Consider the following 20434-nt stretch of genomic DNA (forward strand, 5'->3'; position numbering starts at 1 on the left):
CACACACACACACACACACACACACACACACACACACACACACACACTTCCCACTAACCTTCCCAGCCTCTGGTAACCATCCTTCTACTCTCTATCTCCATGAGTTCAATTGTTTTAATTTGTAACACCCACAAATAAGTGAGAACATGCAAAGTTTACCTTTCTGTGCATGCCTTATTTTGCTTAACATTAATGATCTTCAGTTTGAACCATGTTGTTGCAAGTAACAGGATCTCATTCTTTTATATGACTGAATAGTACTCCATTGTGTATATGTACCACATTTTCTTTATCCATTCCTTGGATGATGGACACTTAGGTTGCTTCCCAATCATGGCTATTATGAATAGTGCTGCAATAAACATAGAAGTGCAGATATCAGTATAATACACTAATTTTCTTTCTTTGGGGTATATACCCAGCAGTGGGATTGCTGGATTATAGTGGAGCTCTATTTTCAGTTTTTTGAGGACCCTCCAAACTGTCCTCCATAGTGGCTGTACTAATTTACATTCCCACCAGTAATGGATGAGGGTTCCCTTTTCTCCACATCCTCACCAGCATTTGTTATTGCCTGTCTTGGATATAAGCAATTTTAACTGAGGTGAGATTTTATCTTATTGTAGTTTTGATTTGCATTTCTCTGATGATTATGCTGTTGAACATGTATACATTTTTGCCATTTTTATGTCTTCTTTGGAGAAATGTCTATTCAAATTTTTTGCCCACTTTTTAATCATGTCATTAGATTTTTTTCGATAGGGTTGTTTGAGCTCTTTACATATTCTGGTTATTAATCTTTGGTCAGATGGATAGTCTGCAAGTATTTTCTCCCATTCTGTGGATTGTCTCTTCACTTTGTTGATATTTTCCTGTGCTGTGCAGAAGCTTTTTAACGTGATGTGTTCTAATTTGTCCATTTTTGCTTTGGCTGCTTGTGTTTGTGGGGTACTATTCAAGAAATCTTTGCACAGTCCATTGTCCTGGAGAGTTTTCTCAATGCTTTATTTTAGTAGTTTCATAGTTTGAAGTCTTATATTTAAGTCTTTAATCCATTTTGATTTTATTTTTGCATATGGCAAGAGAAAGAGTTCTGGTTTCATTCTTTTGCATATAGATATCCAGTTTTTCCAGCACCATTTATTGAAGAGACTGTCCCCTCTCCAATGTATGTTCTTGGCACCTTTGACAAAAATAAGTTCCCTGTAGATGTATGCATCTCTGGGTCCTCTATTTTGTTCCACTGATCTATGTGTTAGTTTTAAGCCAGTACCATGCCGTTTTAGTTACTATAGCTCTGTAGTATAACTTAAAGTCAGGTAATGTGATTCCTCCAGCTCCATTCTTTTTGCTTAGGATAGCTTTGACTATTCTGAGTCTTTTGGGATTCCATATAAATTTTAGGATTTTTTTTCTATTTCTGTGAAGAATGTTATTTATATTTTGATAGGGATTACATTAAATTTGTAGATTGCTTTGTGTAGTATGGATATTTTAATAATATTGATTCTTTCAATCTATGAAAATAAAATATCTTTCCATTTTTTGTGTGTCTTCTTAAATTTTGGGGGTATTTCTTAAATTTTTTTCTTCTTAAATTTTTTTGTGTGATTTCTTAAATCAGTGTTTTATAGTTTTCATTGTAGATATCTGAAACACTTATCTTTAAAGTCTACTTTTCAGGTCTAATCATTCATTAAGCGTACTATAAAACAGTATTGTTTAAGTCATACTAAGACATAAGAAATACTGGTTTAGAAGAACATATATTCTGGTATATTCAATATGCATGTGTTAATCAAACCTATGTTTTACAATTGACTGAGACTCAGTTTCTTCATCTACAAAATGAGATGAAATTTAGCACCTACGTCAAAGAACTGTCATGAGGATTAAATAAAAGAGCCAATGGGCTTAGCCCCATACCTGACATCTAAGACTTCAATAAATGTTAGCTCTACTTGTATTAGCCACTTAAGTCAGTGTCTGTCATTTAGGGGGATTACCTGTCCTGATTTGCCTCGGACTCTTCCCATTTTAGCACTGCAAGCCTCACATTCCAGGAAATCTCTCAGTCCCCGGCAAATCAGGATAACTAGTTACCCTCAATCATACATGAAGATCCACAAATACCAATGATAGTCATTACTTCTTTAACACTATTGGAAAGCTCCTAAAAATAAAAAAGTAAAAATTTATTAAAAACTATTGCTTAAAGATACTATTTGTATGATAGTGGTTAAACAAAAAATTATGAGTATACTTGGACAACATTCATCACAAGTTGAGGATTAAAGTGAAAGGGTCCTAAAACAACCGCTTTTTCTTATTCATAGTTTCCAAGTAGTCTGAAGATACTAAATAGGATAGTATATAAATTAACACATGTAATATTATTTTCAAATGAAAACATATTATCAAAATACATTGATATTTTTTAAATACTAAAATATTAAACAAATGAAACATGAATAAACCACAGAAAGTGTACCCTTTTTGTGTGTTTATGAATAACTTTAGTGTGAATCTCTCACAATGCTAAGTTCCGGTAGTTTTTAAACAAAATAAACAAAATCTGATTAATAATCCTATGTTAGTATGTTTTTTAACCTGCTCTTTCCTTTGATTTCATAGAAAGTAGCTTTATTTTTCTCTGTTATTCTGAAGAAAATATCCCTTTTGTTATTTTTATTTTTAAATTCCTAAGTAGACCTCACCCATTGAGAGTCTCTACGGAACTCCATCTGTCTCTGAGAAACTCTCCTCCTTGCACTAAAATGAAATAATTCTGTTGTTAGCTGTCCTTTCGAGACTAAAGAATTATGATGGTATCATTCTGCTGTAGCTGATTTCAAATAAAGTTCTTATGCTGGAGCTGGATAAATAACAACTTTTAAGAATCCAGAATTTTTTTTGAATGTAAAATTAACATATGTTACATACAAAGTTAATCATTTAACAATTACAAGCAAACACATTTCTTCAAAATGTCTATATCATGTCAAAACAATTGGTCATATTGTAAAAAAATCAGCCAAATAAAATTTCGTGAATGAAATTGATTACTAAAACTTTTTACTTTTTGATAAGTTGCGTTTCATTCATTTTGATATGACACAACTTGGACATTTGAAGCTTCATGGGTAAAAAATAATTTAACTGAATTTAAAAATCCTTAGATTTATATTTGTGTGTGTGTGTCTGTGTGTGTGTGTCTGTGTGTATGCAGCCATTGTTAATTACATACACACGTCCTCAGATATCAAAGTTTTATTTCAGGAGAAAGAAAAGAATATGCAATACATAGTATATCTATAGTTGTTTTATTTCATACACTTAGAGTTTTTATATTTAAAATGTCTGGATGCAATTTCTCATCAAAAATGTTAAATACCAAGGACACATCTATATTTTTTGGTAAGATGCTATCTATTGAAAGTGCCATGCAGGACAGATATAAGAGTAGCGTGATCAAGTCTGAATTCTCACTAATCTCTGGTGAAGGAAGACATTTGCTATTGATAATGCTAGTTAATCTCCAGAGTACAACTTGGGTTTTATGTATTTTTAGATGAGAATCACAAAAATTGATCTGCACTTGCTTTTCATGCAAGCTTCAAGTGCCAGCTGCAATAAAAATCTATAGCTATGATTCAAAGTCTACTTCCAGTCTGCATGAAGAAAGAGATTCCAATGCTGCTCAAAATGAGTTATCTTCTTTCTTCAATTTTGAAAATGCCTTAGAAAAATTAACTAATTAACAGATGCATCTGATGAGAAATCCTGTAGACTATCACTCAGAGATCTTCTATTTTATGTGATGTAATACATTACCAAGCACAATAGAAAAGTAACTTAGCTCTTAACAATAATTCTGAGAAGCTATGTAGAAACTGAGATTGATTCCATGTAGCATTAAGAAAAAAGATTCCTAAGTAGCAGACTCCTTCATCCTTTATTTAGGCCAAGGAAATTATGACCTAAAAACAAAATCAAACAAAACAAAAAAGAACCACAAGTTAAAAAAAGAAAAAAACCTAACCCACAGTGTTTACTTGCAGCTGAGATTGATCTTAAAGTTAGCAGGTATAAAACGTAGTAATGACTACTACCAGTGCTGCTTTAATTTTTTGAAAAAGGAAATTCTCATTGGCTAGGTGACTTTTTGTGTGTAAGGGATGAGTGATGGCTTTGATGTTCCTGAAATAGGAGGTTAGGAAGATGTGTTTTCAAATTCTTGCTTTATGCAGTGTGTAAATAGTGAAATAGCTATTTATATTTACATCTTGATAAGACATAGGCTTTCTCTAAAACACATTCTACAATGTATCTAAAATCATGTTTTTTTCTCAGCACCTAACACAGTACCTGGTACTCAAAATGCATCTGTTGAGGGAGTAGAAACATAAATGACACCCAATAAATATTCATATTTATATTATCACAGAAGTCTATACATTTGCAACCTTGGTTTTGATCATGTCTACCAGGGTATTACTAGGGACACCACATGTACAAAGCCTGATTACAACGCACACTAGAGGAACTCTTAAGGCAAACTGCTATGCATATCTGTACTATAGAAATCAAGTTCAAAATAGTACTAGATAAAATTTGGTTTAAATTTATGAACACATTTTTGTTTACAAGTTAATGCACATAAATATTTACTCTTTGAATAAAACTACATGTGAATCATAGACCCATTTTTGTTCCATTGACTTGAACAGTACATTTGACATCTTACAAATACTGTGAACAATGTTCTTTCTGAATCAACCGTACGAATATAGAGAACAAACCTACTTTTACATTGCTGTTCATGTAAAGTCTGCCAAGTCTGTTAGGGTGTAATTGACTCTAGTTAGCTCTCTCACCAACAGAATTATTCTTTATGTTGGGTGAATAACACTCTAAAAAGTAATGTAGTTTAGAATTAAAAGCAAATAGAAAAAGTGTGCTTTCATTTTTGTTCTTCTAGCTACAGTTCTCACAGGGCTAAGTAAGATCCAAACTAGGAAAATTGACATAAAACAAGAAATTGACAAGGATGTTGCATGCATGAAAGTAAATGATTGCTACTTCATGTGATTACTGCAACCTCATTATGTGCTACACACCCACATTTATATACATACATTAAAACTAACTTACAAATGTACAACAAACTTACTGGAGTACAATTACTAAGGTGGTATCTCTGATTACGAAGAAAAGCATCTAGACCTATTCTTCAAAGAACTTGACAAGTAAAATGATTTGCATTAAAATACCTGCTTACCAATGATGACAGAGTAACGGATATACAACTAATTTTCCTGTCATAAATAACTATAAAATTGGACAAAGTATATGAAATAACCATTTTAAGACGTTGTACAACAGGCAATGCGAAATAGTGATTACTGTGTGAAGAAAACTAAAAAACATTAGCTCAACAATCTCCCTGGCTTTCTGTTTGGAGGCATTTTCTGAACTGTAGTGGAGGGAGAGGAAACCCAGAGCACAGTGGTCATTTTTTTGGGGCTGAGGGGAAAGAGAACAGAATTTGGAGCTCCAGTACTTGCTAGAATGTATGAGTCAGGGTCCACATAAAAGGGAGCTGTACAGAGCAGGAGATTTGGAAATCTATATTGAGGACCCAGAAACACAGCTTCACATGGGCAGGCCAAGAAAACATGAGGTCCAGCATAGAACAACTACTGAGCAAAGACAGTTACTAGAGGAAGAAAAACTACAGAGGAGCTGTGAATAGAACAAGTACTATAGCCTGCACAGGCTGAGAGATATTTAAATTCCAACCAATTAGAGAGCAGAGACCTCTTTAAACACCCACAGTGCTTAGTAGAGAGTCCAGAAAGGCCATGCCTTAGAAGGACATATTTATCTCTAGAGTAAAAGCTACTCTAGGCCTGCTCTAACAAAATTTTACTAAGACTCAAAGGAATCAAGATGGCTTAATTTAACTGCTTTCTAGAACAAAACTTAACACTCTATTAAGAAGGAAACTAAAATCACACACCATAGGAACTATAATGTTCAGCATAAAATCAGGAATTACTTGATGTATAAAGACAACAGCAGAAGAAAATCAGTCAATAGAAACGAACTCAGAAAAGAGAGAGATAATGGAATTAACAGAAAATAACTTTAAAACAACTATTATTCCTATGTTGAAGATTTAAAGGAAAATGTGAATAAAGTGAGGAAACAAGTAGAGAAACACAATAGAGAATGGAAATTTTATAAAAGAACATAAAAGAAAAAAGATATCCCCTGCTGGGTGTCATGGCTCACATCTATAATCCCAGCACTTTGGGAGGCCAAGCTGGAAGGATTACTTGAGGCCAGGAGTTTTAGACCAACCTGGTCAACATAGCAAGAAGTCATCTTTAAAAATAAAATAAAATATTACAATAAAATAGGATAATAAAAAATAAATCTTAGAACTTTGTTCCTCCCTCTAAAAAATACATGAAATGAAAATTTCCCTGGATGAGTTTAACAGCAAAAGAAAAGATCAGTGAATGTGAACAGAAAAATAGAAATGAGTCAAACTGAAGCAGAGAGTGAAGTGGACTGAAAAAATTAACTGAGCCTCAGTGACATGTGACAATATCTAATTACATGCATGGAATTGGCATACTATAAGGAGAGACAAGAGGAGGAGAGCAGAAAAATGTTTGAAACAATGGTGGTTGAAGATTTTCTAAATTTGATTAAAAACTATATACTCAGAGACCCAAAAAAGCTTAATAAATTCCAAGAAGAATAAATCTATAGAAAATATCTCCAAAGCATATCATCACTCATTAGCTGAAAGTCAGTAATAGTAAGAAAAATATTAAAAGAAGACAGAGAAAATAGACACATTACACACAGCAAAAACAATCATAAGAAAAACTACTGACTTCTCATTAAAAACAATGCAGGTGAAAAGACAATAGAAGGACAATTTCTAAGTGCTAGAAGGAAACAGTCAACAATCAATATCCAGTGAAAACTACTCCTCCAAAATGAAGAGAAAATAAAACTACTTTTTTCTGCTGTCTTCATTTATTTTTCTCAGTAAAATTACATATGATTAGAGGTTAGACAGCTTTCTTTGAATATTAGCTAGAAAATGTTGACATATTTTAGTGCCTGAGTCTTCATGATACATTAGTTTTTTAACCAAAGCAATTAATAAAAAAGAAAAAATTTGTCACCCGCTGGCCTGCATTACAGGAAATGTCAAAGGGAGGTTTTAAGTTTGAAGGACAATAATTTCAGATGGAAACTCAGTTCACAAAGGAATAAAAAGCACTTGGAATAGCCACTATATAGGTAAATATATAATATGTTTTAATGTGTTTTTGTTTTTTGATTTTTTAAAGATAATTCATTGTTTAAAGAAAAAATAATATCAATGAATTATGAGGTTTCTTTAAACATGTAAAAGTTAAATGTGTGACAAAAACAGAAAAAAATAGAGGAGGGGAAACTTTTAATTTCCTTGTGTTTTACAAACAGTGGGCTAGTATTAATGCAAGTCAGACTGTGATAAGTAAAAGATCCATATGATAAGTCCTATAACAACCATTAAGAATAATATGAAAAAACAAATACAGTGATATATATATTAAACCAATAGGAGATGTAAAATAGAATAGTAAAAACTAATCTAAAATTAGTCAGAAAAGAGGGAAAAAAGAATAAAATATATATGGGAAAATATAAAACAAAGAGCAATATGGAAGTCTTAAGTCCAACTATTTTAATAAATATATTAAATGTAAATGAACAAAATACTTTACTAAAAGGTGAAACTGTGAGACCTTATTAAAAAGCATCACCTAATATGTGCTGTTTACAAGAGACTCACATATAATGTAAAGACACATTGAGCTTAGAAATGAAAATGATTGGAGAAAGGTGTGCTATGAAAACACTAATTCTAAGAGTGATGGAGTGGCTACAATTATATTAGACAAAGTAGACTTCAGGAAAATTAGTTTTACCAGAGATAAAGAAGGATATTTCATAATGACAAAAGTGTCCAATCATAAAGAAGCCACAGTAATCATAACAGGATATGCATCACTAATAACAGAGCATCAAAATTCATGAAGCATAAATAAATAGAACAAAAAAGAGAAATAGACAAATTCAAAATTACAGTTGGAGATTTTAACACTCTTATCTCAGTTGACAGAATAACTAGACATAAAATCAATAATCATATAGAACGTTTGAATCATCCTATCAACAAACACAATTCTAAGTATATTTACAAAACACTCTTTCCAACAATCAGAAAATCTATGTTCCTTTCAAGCATTCATAAAACATTCACCAAGATAAACCTTGTGCTAGGCCATAAGACAAATCTCAATATGTTTAAAATAATTTGAATCATTTAGAGAAAGTTCTCTGACCACAACAGGATTCAATTAAAAATCAATTGCAAAATATATTTGAAAAATCTTTCAATATCTGGAAATTAATTAAAATGCTTACTAAGACATAGGTCAGATACAAAATTAAAAGGAAATTAGAAAATATTTTGAACTAAATGAAATAAAAATATGACATATCAAAATTTGTAAGATGAAGGTAAAGCAGAAAGAAACAAGGTTTTAAATATTTACATTAGAAAATGAGAATGATTTAAAAACAGTGATCTAAGAGTCTGTCATAAGGAACTAGAAAAATCAGGATAAATCAACCCAAAGTAAGAATGAATAAGGAAATAATAAGGATAAAAGCAGATATTTATTAAATAGAAAAGTGACAAATAATAGAAAAACTAAAAAAAATTATTTAAAAAGATTAATAAAATTGATACCTCCTAGCTATACTCATTAACAAAAAAGAGAAAATGTAAATTATCAATATTACAAATGAAAAAGGAAATATTATTATAGATTATTCAAACCAGAAACACAATAAGTGAATACTATTAACAACTTTGTGAGTAAAAATTTGGCAATTTACATTAAAAGAACAAGTCTCTTGAAGAATATAAATTATTAAACTTAACACAAGAAGAAATGAAAAATCAGAATAACCCTATATCTATTAACAAATTTATTCATAATTTTAAAACCTTTCCACAAAAAAAAAAAAAAAAAAAACATAGATGGCTTCACTGGTAAAGCCTATCAAACAATTAAGAAAGAAATAATACAAATTGTATTTAAACTTTTTCAAAAATATAAAAGAAGGGAACACTTCCCAATTCATTTTATGAGGCCAGTGTTAACTTGATACCAAGTCATTCACATACATTAGAAAAAAAGAAAATTACAGATTAATACATTTCAATAACACAGATACAGAAGTCCTCAAGAAAATATGATCAGCCCAAATCCAGCAATACATAAAAAGGCTAATACATCATGACCTAGTGGGATTATACCAGAAATCCAAAGCTGTTTTAACACTCAAAATAAAATGAATGTTATTAAACATATTGGCAAGATAAAATAATGAAAAATCACTTGATTATCTCATTAGTTGAAGAAAAAGCATTTGATGAAATTCAACACCCAACTATAATAATAGTAGTAATAATAATAGTATCTACCAGAAAGTCAGATATAAAAGAAAATTTTCTCAATCTGATAAAAACCACTTATTTTTTACAAACAGAAATAATATTATATTTAATTATAAAATACTGAATGCTTTTCCCTTAGGAAACAAAGTAAGGATGTCCTTTCTTAGCACTCATATTCATCTTTGTACTAGAGGTCCCCAGCTAGTATAATAAGACAATATAAATAAATAAAATGCATAAGGACCAAAAAGGAAAGAGAAAAACTCTTTTGAATTACTGGTGACATAATATATAGAAAATTCTAAGAAGTCTTTTAAAAAATCCTAATAAGCTGATTTAATATTATCACAGAAAACAATGTCTACATACAAAAGTCAATTGCTTTTGTATTTGACTACATACTAGCAATCAAAACTTGAAAAATGAACCTATAAACATACCATTTACAATATCATAAAAACAAAAGAAAGTATAGAAATTGGAAAAGTGTGGTATTGGTGTAAAGATGAACAAATGGCTTAATGAACCACACAGACACACCTCAAACATCCACCAGCTGCTCAGTTCACCCATATCCACCTGTATATTATGAGTCAAACCCAACCTCATCTGGCGTTACTCTTTCTGTCTCATTTCAGATAACCCACCTTCTTCTACCACAAAAGAACTGAGAGTAGAAAATAAATCTACACTTACATGATCTATTAATTCTGAACAAGGTGTGGCCTCTAGAAGCTGAAAAGGGCAAGAAAATAAATTTCTTACTAGAGTTTCCAGAAGGAATTCAGCCATGCCAACAGCTTGGTTTTAGCCCAGTGAGATCCATGTCAGAATTCTGACCTACAGAACTGTAAGATAGTAAGTTTCTATTGTTTTGATCCACTAAACTTGTGTTCATTTGTTAATTAGGAATAGAAAACTAATAAACTAGTTCAAGAAATAATATATTCATTAATTTATTTAGGTAATTTTCAGATAATAAGCTGTGCATCTGTTTCATGCCAGGCACTGACCTAGGCATGGAGATTTGGGATTAAAATGCACAGCTCTTAACTTGAAAGTTGGGATCTGAAAGCAATGAGAAATAAATGTAGCAAAAACTATGATAAGGCTAAGCACAAAATGCTGTGAGAGCACGTATAAGAGGCATTTAACCAAACTGAGGAGGAAATAATAGCCAGGAAGTCTTCCTGAAAGAAGTGATATTTTAACCAAAGTCTAAGTGATTAGTAGAAATTAATCTGGCAAAGATGGGAAGTGGGAATTTAATAAACAAAAGTAATGTTGAGTTCTAAGAGCCATAAGAGATCTTGGTGCATCCAGGGAACTGTGAATAGTTTGCTACTCATCGAGAAGTAAAATGAAATGCATAAGCAATCATGGGTCAATATACAGATAAGATGTAAACCTTAAGCAGAAAGAAATTATTGACATTGATTCAATTATCATTGAGTTATCATTTACCTGTGGCAAAATGCAGATTTTAGAGGTTATATTTGGCTATTGAATTTGCTTATATAACCCATATCCCAACAAGATACAGTCAATTCTACCATAATATGAAATATGCATTCCTAAAAATCACCATTGCCACATAAAATCATGCAATAAAAGTCACATCATAAGGTTTAGCACAAAAATGAGACTGGGCAAAACATTCAAACACTTCATCAGTGACACATAAAAATAGGTAGGAGCCTAATAAAAACACTAGTGCAGTTTTACACATGTTAGGCGATTAGGAAGTTCATAAATGCTACAATAAATACGGCACTTTACCTTGAAAAAGGCCTGAAGCTGGCTTGTGTGGGAGTGGACATCAGAAGGGTTGCAGCTTGTGAGTTTTTGTGAGGTGGAGGAAGCAGGGTTATCTGAAAGCAAAGTTGATCTTATAAAAACTTTAAAACATAGGCATTCAGCATCAGGCTTTTATAAGCATAAAAATGAGCAGAACTATAGTCACTAGACATATTAGTAATTGTTCTTACTTGGACCAAAGCTTGGCCCAAAGAAGGAAAAATCTTTCTCTTGATTTTCTCATTGTCAAACTGAGGCAAACGGGTTCTTTCAAACTTTTATTGTATAATAAGGGTAGCCAAAGGAAAATAAACACAGGATAGAGGGATGTAAACAAGATGGCTTAATAATTAGAGGGGTCTGAACCCCTCATGATTTATTTGTGTGAATGCTGTCTCAAAACAATTACTTTTTATAGGCTCAGAAATGGCAAGGCACTTGACTGGGTCCTTCACATTTTAACTCCCAACACAACTCTTTGGTCTTTCTTTTTTGACACCTTTATCCCTGTGTTAATATCTAATCTAAAGCCTAATATCAGTGTCTGTTCTAAGAAAGCTGCTTTTTCTTTAGTTGAATAACACCTTTCAGATGAGACCTTATTTTATATCCACAGGGATGGGGACAGATCATATAAAATAACAAAGGAACACTAATCTGGTAGTTAAGTAACCTAAATTCTTGCCCTGGTTTTCTCACCAACTTAAATTCTGAAATCTCATCTGTGAAAATAAGGTGATTAACCTTGTCTGTCTTTAAGGTCCATTTAAGTTCAATACTTCTATGACCATTATTAACAAACATTATTGAGATCCTTCTAGGTGTAGAGTGTTTATCAAACAATCTATCCTCATTTTTAACAAGATAAGGAAGCTCAGAAAGGCCAAGTGACTTGCTAATGTCACACTTCCAGTCAATGGCAGAACTCAGATTCACTTGCACATCTTGTACACAAAACAAATGTCTTTGCAAATGCCACACGGTTGTCCTTAAAAAAAGGCTATCATAAAACAGACAGAAAAGATCCCATGGGATGGACACCTGGGTGCCCAGTACCTCCACCCATTCAAGTGGTTTCCTTAGGAGCTGTCATATTTTATAAGATCCTGGCAGCTTAGCCTCTGTTGGTTACTTCAGGGTGAGACATGACTCAAATTAGGAAAGTAAGATTCTTTCAAATAATTTGGAAATATGAAAGGAAGTTAGTATGTCTGAGATGATTGAAGCCATACAATAAAAAACTCAAAAGATGTTAGCAGCCGTGTTTCCTGCCAAGTGAAGAATGCCAGTTTTCAATGACAGACAGTGAAGCACAGAGGAAAAAGACTGATATGGTTTGGCTGTGTCCCCACCCAAATCTCATTTTGAATTGTAATTCCCATAATCTCCATGTGTCTTGGTAGGGACCTGGTGGGAGGTAATTGAATCATGGGGGCAGTTACCCCCGTGCTGCTGTGCTCGTGATAGTGAGTGAGTTCTCATGAGATCTGATGGTTTTATAAGGGGTTTTTCCCCCTTTGACTCGGCACTTCTCCTTGCTGCCATGTGAAGAAGGATGTGTTTACTTCCACTTTCGTCATGATTGTAAGTTTCCTAAGGCCCCCTGCAGCCCTGCAGAACTGTGAGTCAATTAAACCACTTTCCTTTATAAATTAGCCAGTCTCAGGTATGTCTTTATTAGCAGTGTGAGAATAGACAAACACAGAGGGAGACTTCTGGCAGAATCTGGACCTGAGTTCTGGTTGCTTACGACATCCCGCTGCACACTGACCTTCAAACAGCTCAGTTATTCCTTCCTCCCTTGCACTCCATGTGCTAATAGGTCCCCTTTTTTGCTTTGATTGTTGAAGGACCGTATATCAGCTTCACAGGGCTATTGTAACCAATTACTACAAACTGAATGGCTTAAAACAACAGAAATATATTCTCTCACAGTTCTGGAGTCCAGAAGTCCAAAATCGAGGTATTGAGAGGGTTAGTTCCTTCTGGAAGCTCTGGCAGAGGATTCGTTCTCTGCGTCTCTCAGCTTCTCGTGGCTGCTGGCAGCCCTTGGCATTCCTTGGCTTGAAGGCTCATCACTCCTGTCTCCTCCTCCATCTTCAGGTGGCCCCCCTGGCTGTGTCTCTGTGTGTTTCCCCCTTTCTTTTCTCTTTCAGGTAATCTTGTTTTTGGGCTTAGGCTCCACCCTTATCCAGGACGATATCCTCTTGAGATCTTTAGCTTAACTGTATCTGCAAAGACCTTTTTCCAAACAAGGTCACATTCACAGGTTCTGGGAGCCTCTTCTGGGGGGCCACAATGGACCTCTAGCAAAAGAGAATTGCTAATAATAGTGGTGACTAGTTTCAAAGTTTAGTGCTATCCATCCTAGTGAAGTTTTTCATGTGTTTAATTACATTTTCCCTGCGGCTACTACTACCTTTTTTTTTTTTTCCCCCTGTAAGGTCATTTAGACATTTAGCAAATATAGCACTATAATGTGAAGAATGAACTGTGTCGGCAAATATGTAAATACATCCATGAATATTTTAGATTTATCTTTTTGTGTTACAAAGGCAAGCAAGATGACCAAATGATCTCAATTTTCTTAATTCAGTGATGCCAGTGGTAGATAACTGCAGATAAGACAAACTATCTTATTCCACTTACATCTTCCATGCACTGCTGAAAATTCATTTGTGCCTTTTTATTGCTTCAGGGCTGGTATTATAACACCTTCAAGAATGGTTTACTAGAGAGTTCTGATGTCTAGACACCACATAGGTATGTTCTTATTTGTTTTGTTTTTGAATAAATAAAAAAAAGAGGAAGTGTGTTGGTGTTTAGTGTTTTAACCAATATAAATTGCCTTCTTTTTCAGGGAAATGTTCCCTAAAGTCAATTTCCATGTAACCAGCTATTTGCTGGGGTAACAAATTTACCCCATCCTGGAATCTCAAATAAAAAATCCATTGTAATGCCATTATATGACTGGTTTTATGTTTACTAGCAGCTGTCTTCCCATCTTCACTATTGTAGAGTAAAACTATTATACTGGTATTTAAAAAAATCCCATAACAACAACAACAAAAATACAAAGACCCTGGTTTACAAGAGGTGTTTTATTGGGAAAATACTACAGGATGGATTCAATAAAAAACAAAAACCATGCCTTCCGCTCAGTATAATCTTACGGATGCCGTCCATCTTCCTGCTTCACTGCTGAGGTGCTAGAAGGCATCCAAAAGGTTTAAACTTTGTGTTTTCTGTATTCTGACGGTTTCACAAGGCAATTTCCAAATGCATACTCTCTTTAGAAATAAAGTTTGAATTCAGACAGAGCTCATCTTGAATCAATCATACAAGCATTGTATCTGATAATAATACAGATTCTTCCAGAATGGATCCTATGATGCCTCTTCCTTAAGACCCTTTACTTTGCTATGCTGTAACAGGTCTCCTTTGTGTATTATAGCACCCTGTTTTAACACAGTCAATCCCAAAATAGGAATGCCAAGCTCTTGCAACGTAAAATCTCTTAGTGTGGGACTAAAAAAGAAGATATAGCTTTCATAGAGGGACAAAAATGCTATAAACACGTGATGGCTGATTTGTTTGGGGCAGAGTTAATTACTTCTTTATTAATTCCTGATACACTTTGTTAATTCCCTTTAACAACTCACTTTTGACTGTTTATGGATCTTTTTCTTTAAAGAGCCACAGATTATTAAGTTAAAAAAAAGTCCATACTTTTTTTGTAGGTAACAGTTTTAGCTGACTTTATAATTTTCCATCCTCAAACTGACTTTATCCTTTTTAATGATGTTCATGCTCTTAATCAGGACTATATAAACAATCCATATTACAAATTTCATAAAGACATATGTGAACATTTAACAGGCTTTGGGAGACATTTGCAGTGTAGAATATCTAGCTGGATTTTCTTCCTTGGAGATTATGTTGTACTAGTAACAAGCAGAGAAAATATTTCCCACGCCTGTGAGTATTTAGGAGTTCCTTTGTGTGCCTAGATCTTTTTTCCCCCATACAGGGGAAGTGGTGTGCACTGGGGGTAGGCAGAAGAAAAATGACAAGGAGCAAAAGCTTTGCTGCTGTGGGATCAAATTCCAAGCAGAATTCCTTCATACACTTCCATTTCTGTGAAAGTGCGGTGTGGTGCTCGTTTTCACTGTATCTGCTCGCTTAATTGTTTCTGCCTGTTCATTTCATTCTTCAGTGAAAACATTAGCCTAAGGGACATTTGAAAATCAAAAGGTAGGCTTGAAGTTTAACAGGAAATGAACAGCGGTGTTGCTGCAATATTAAAGTAAAAGTTTAGAACCAATAAGAAATAGCCACCATTCTAAACTCAACACGTCTTTTCTCCTTTTCGTTGTTTCCTTTGCTCTCCCAAATGTCAAGATTAAAGAAAAACATTCCATGGTTTCTACAAGTTTACATTGCAAGGGTGTATAAAGGATGCTGTGAGATATGCATTAAAATAACTTATCCGAGATACAGTAAAGATCCAGAGATTTTGAATTATTATGCAGGAATATATAAAATCCAGCACAGATTTCCTGACAGCTATAATTATTTAATTCTTTTAGAATTATCTTTTTCCACCCCCAAACCTCCTCTTGCCAGAATTGTTGAGATAATTAAGGAAGTGGTGGGAAGGTTAGAATCTGAACCATTTCAAAACCAAAACTGACCCGATAATTGTCCAATTCTGTTTCACTTACAATGCAGGACTATGACTTCTGTGTCTGCATGTGTGTGCTAAAGTTTGACCTCTGGTAGGGAAATTGTCTTCAGACAGAATAGAACTTGAACTTCAGAAGTCCAATGGTCCCCATTGTAGTTGCCCGTTTACACTTAACGTAGCATAGCTTAATTGTCACAATTATCAGTTATGCTAAATGCTGGTATTCTAACAGCTCAAGGTGAACTGTTGTTACTGTCCATCTTTTCTCTGATCGCTGAGACAAAAGATCAAACAGATATATTTTTAAAAACACTCTCAGAGGATCTCAGCTTAAAATACTGCCTCTTTTACAACCACATTCTCCATCTTAACAAGGAAATCAAACAATTCAAGGGGAGCAAAGCAAAGAAATCCACAGAGAAAAGTTGTTTAAAATTGCCCACTGGATACAGCCATGGTAAGAGTTGAATAATGAGGTGGGAAAATATCAGACTTAAAAAAAATGTCTAGATGTTTAAACATACAAAAGTTATTACACCATTTATTTTTGGAAATAATTTGGGTTAATCCAAATAGCCATGATGAGGAATAGTCAAATAACAAGTAATTACCTTTTCCTGCCTTTGAAGAACAATGGATTTGGGATGAATCCAAATTTGTAAAAAGCAATCATGATTTTATATTCAATTATCTCACGGAAAGATCTCTGCAGTTTTGCATTAGTTTGTTGATGCTATACTTCATGGGCATTGCACACTTGGAGAAATAATTTAATCAAAAGTTATTAATGTATTCAATTATTCATTGATTATGTATGGCACTCATTAGTTTTAAGAATAGTAGGACAACAGAACTATTGATTAGGAAAAACATTTTTGGAAGAAAAACTGGCTCTCTTAGCTACCTTTGCAGTGGTCATTCTCCGTGGAGAATTTAATCATTTGGCTGTTTCTATTGCCGGAGTGGAAGCAGTTTTTGTGGTGGTGGGTGGGAGTGTGACACTAGGTATATGTCTGAAATGGGGAAGCAAGGCAAATGGACAAATTGCAAGTTAAATACTTTAGAAGGGCGGGGGACATATTTTTACAGGTATCTGTTATTGTCCTCACAAGTAATAAATAATGCTAAATAAAACATGTAACTAAACGGGCATTAAAGACCTTTTACATACATAGAAGACAAGAAAAGCTTTTTTTCCTCCTATGCTGCAGACTGCAGGCATTTTCCTCTGCCTCTGTCAAGTGTAATTCTTTCTTGATGAATGACAAGGCAGGATAATAGGCTGTGGTCGCCATGGCAACCAGACAGCAGCACTGTGTGCCTAGCATTTTTTCATCTGAAAATGAAACCAGAAGCAAAGAAAAGCTGAAAATGTAACCAACAGATTAACTGATACAAAAAAAGAAAAGAAAGAAAGGAAGAAAAAAGGAACAAAAAGGCAAGTTAGATTACAAGCAATTAAATTTACAGTACCTAGTCTTTCCCTCTCTCTCTCACACACACACACTGACTAGCTATTTTTAAATACTATTTGAGAAACATGAAACAATCATGTTTTATCTTTATTTTTCAAAATGATTCATTTGTTTTTCAAATCTAGGAAGAATCGATTTTTAAAGGGGCATTTAAATTCTTTAATCGCTGAAATTTATGAAGCTTTATGTGTTGTGTTTGTATTGGAATTTCTAAATTCCTTTTCTCTCTAGCGCCCATTCCTGAACTATCCAGAAACCAAATGCTTAACGTGCAACAGTTTTTTCCGGACGCAGAGTTGGTGGGTGGGGTGAGGAAAGCAAGGTGACTTGAAACTGAGAAATAAGAAGCCAATATTATATCAACACTCACGGATTCTATAGACTTCATTCACTGTATTTACTAAGTAATCAGAGTTGCTTTTCTATTCAGCAAAAAGAACGCTGCAATTTTCTGCTATATCCCCATTCCTAAGCATAAGAAGGCTCCTGAATCCTCCTTCAACATATTGTATGTTCTGCCCATATAATTTCCTTTCATTTACTGATCTCAAAACTTGTATTGAAACTTTCCTGTGAGATGTTCTTGGGATCTACTGAACACAAATAAAAGAAAACAGACACAAAGGAGTATTTTCTGAGAGCTGCCGTCCCTTTACACCTCAGGTTTGGTAGAGGCAAAGAACACTGAGCTAGAAGTTAGAGGACAAAAGTCCTGTGAGGGGTGCAGCTTTGCAACTGCAGGCCAATGAGCACAGAAGAGCAAACCAAACAGGCCTCAGAATCAACATACTTGAGTTTGAATCTTAGCTCCATCCTTTTGGTAATCATAGTTTTCATAATAGGTAATATGATAATAGGTATCTGTTACAAATGAAACAGAGAGTTCCTAAAGTCTCTGAGCGTCAGTAGTTTGCATCTTTAAAACGGACAAATCTCACCTACATTATGGGAATGAGAGGATTCATGAGATCATCTGTTGAAAGTGTCTGGTATATAATAGGAGTCACTTAAAGATTCCTCCTTCCTGTAATCAAAACACCCAGTTTTCTAATACGTGTAATTGAAATGTCTGTATATAGTGTGTGTGTGTGTGTGTGTGTGTGTGTGTGTGTGTGTGTGTGTGAGAGAGAGAGAGAGAGAGAGAGAGAAAGTATACATAACCACCTGTTTTGGGATGATGTAAATCAAATAAGTTACTCTATGTGAAATGATTCAAGGGTACAATGTGCTGTGAAAATGGAAGATGGTATCACCAAGAGATGTTAACAAACTTCTTTTCCAGAAAAATCCTAAAGAAAGGTGTCCGATTCCAACTTGCCCTGAGGCAGAGAAAAAGACTGACCAGCTAAGTCAGGGCTTCTATCGCAGGAACTTTCCCTTTATGACCAGAAGACTGAAATGTGAAAGAGCCCCACAGGGCAAGTTCCGGGAAGATGGTGAGCACACGGGGGCGTCCGAGCAGGCCAGGGCCATGGGTCCCATTGAGCCTCCACACAGAGCAAGCACCCCCGTCCTCCCTCTAACGTACCCAGCGTCTGCGCCGGCCACCCACAGAAAGGCCTCATAAATCCTTCCTTTGTCCCCATTTCCCCAACACACACAAATGCAAAGTGAACAGTTGGATCAAAGCTTTTAATGTGCTTTGTACTGTTTTATTTGAAGAGATCAGGTCTGATATTTGAGAGGAAGAGTCCATCTGGCTGGGCTGAGCTCAAGGAGCCTCAGACAAATTGTAAACAAGACCGGGGTACAAGCTCCTCTCACAGCTCACAGCCTGCCACTGCCATTGCCAAAGCACTATCTCATGCTAGCCAGGTTTTCCTGACCATTCATGCAAAAGGAGCTTAGTTACCAAAATGGACCCTCTTACAGGTTTTCCTAAACTTTTCTAGCACATCTTGCAGATTACCACTGGCAGCTTCTAATGGCCTAACACCACACCTGTATTTTTTAATTTTCCAACAGTAGATATCATGGTGCATTACATAGTGTGAAGATCCTCTGTTGTTCAAATAAACTCCCCTAGTAGAGTGAGAATGTGAAGATTGAAGATTGGAGAGAAGGGAATAATTACTTTATTAAATGCAATGTACATTTCTAAAAAGTAAAATTAAGCTTACATTGTTTACTACTTTGAGAATACAAAGAAGAGACATATTAGTTGCATTTCTTCTGTCTCAGCATTTATCACACTTGATATAATCATTTATGCAGTTATCTGTTCTTGCTGTATTGTGAGCTCTTTGCAGAGGGAGCCATGCCTATCTTGCTTCTTGACACATCCCTAGGACTTAACAGGTACTAGGCGTATGGGGTAGGAACTTAATAAATATTTGTCAGTCAGATGACTGAACTTTGAAGTCAGACACACCTATATTTGTACCGTTGTTCCACAACTCCCTAGTCCTAACCATGAGCACCTTTATTTATCTGAGCCTAATTTCTTCTCTGTAAAATAAGGTGATAATTCTTCGCATAATCGTTGTGATTTCTAAATAAGACACATGATATTTGAAAATGCTTAGTGCCTAGCATAACACAGTAGATATATAACAGCTATTAGTTTTTCTTTAAAAAATTTAATCTGCTTTGATAAATTTTTAGTGAGTTGCCTGCCATTCCAAAAGATCTTTCCTGACAGTCTTTGGAAACCCATACAATGCTGGTGGAGGAGTAATAGGTTTATAAAAGACTCATTCCTCAAAAAGTGTGTATGTGACCCTAAAAGTGTGTATATTACATGTCACCATGTCTTTTGCAAGCACAGAAGAGCAAATGTTGTCTGTAATTAACTAGAACAAGGAAGGTTTGAATTTGATTGGAAAGACCAGGATGGAAAGTGAATGTAGACCCCTGGGGTTGCAGAAGGTGAAGGACCAGAAATAAATGCACAGCAGTAGAGCCATTAATCTAGGGATGACCACCTGTGTTGGA

General features: G+C 34.5%; 1 long non-coding RNA gene across 1 annotated transcript in view; it reads right to left on the minus strand.

Annotated features, from left to right (window-relative positions):
• LOC111540263 overlaps positions 1 to 20434 on the minus strand; it is a 72091-nt gene that overhangs the window by 22820 nt on the left and 28837 nt on the right. Inside the window, exons 2-3 of the long non-coding RNA XR_002730923.1 lie at positions 13272 to 13569; positions 11321 to 11412 (exon numbers count right to left, since the gene is read on the minus strand). This is a non-coding gene — a long non-coding RNA (uncharacterized LOC111540263). The remainder of the gene's footprint in view (positions 1 to 11320; positions 11413 to 13271; positions 13570 to 20434) is intronic.

The sequence above is a fragment of the Piliocolobus tephrosceles genome, chromosome 13 (genome assembly GCF_002776525.5).
Source record: "Piliocolobus tephrosceles isolate RC106 chromosome 13, ASM277652v3, whole genome shotgun sequence".
NCBI lineage: Eukaryota > Metazoa > Chordata > Mammalia > Primates > Cercopithecidae > Piliocolobus > Piliocolobus tephrosceles.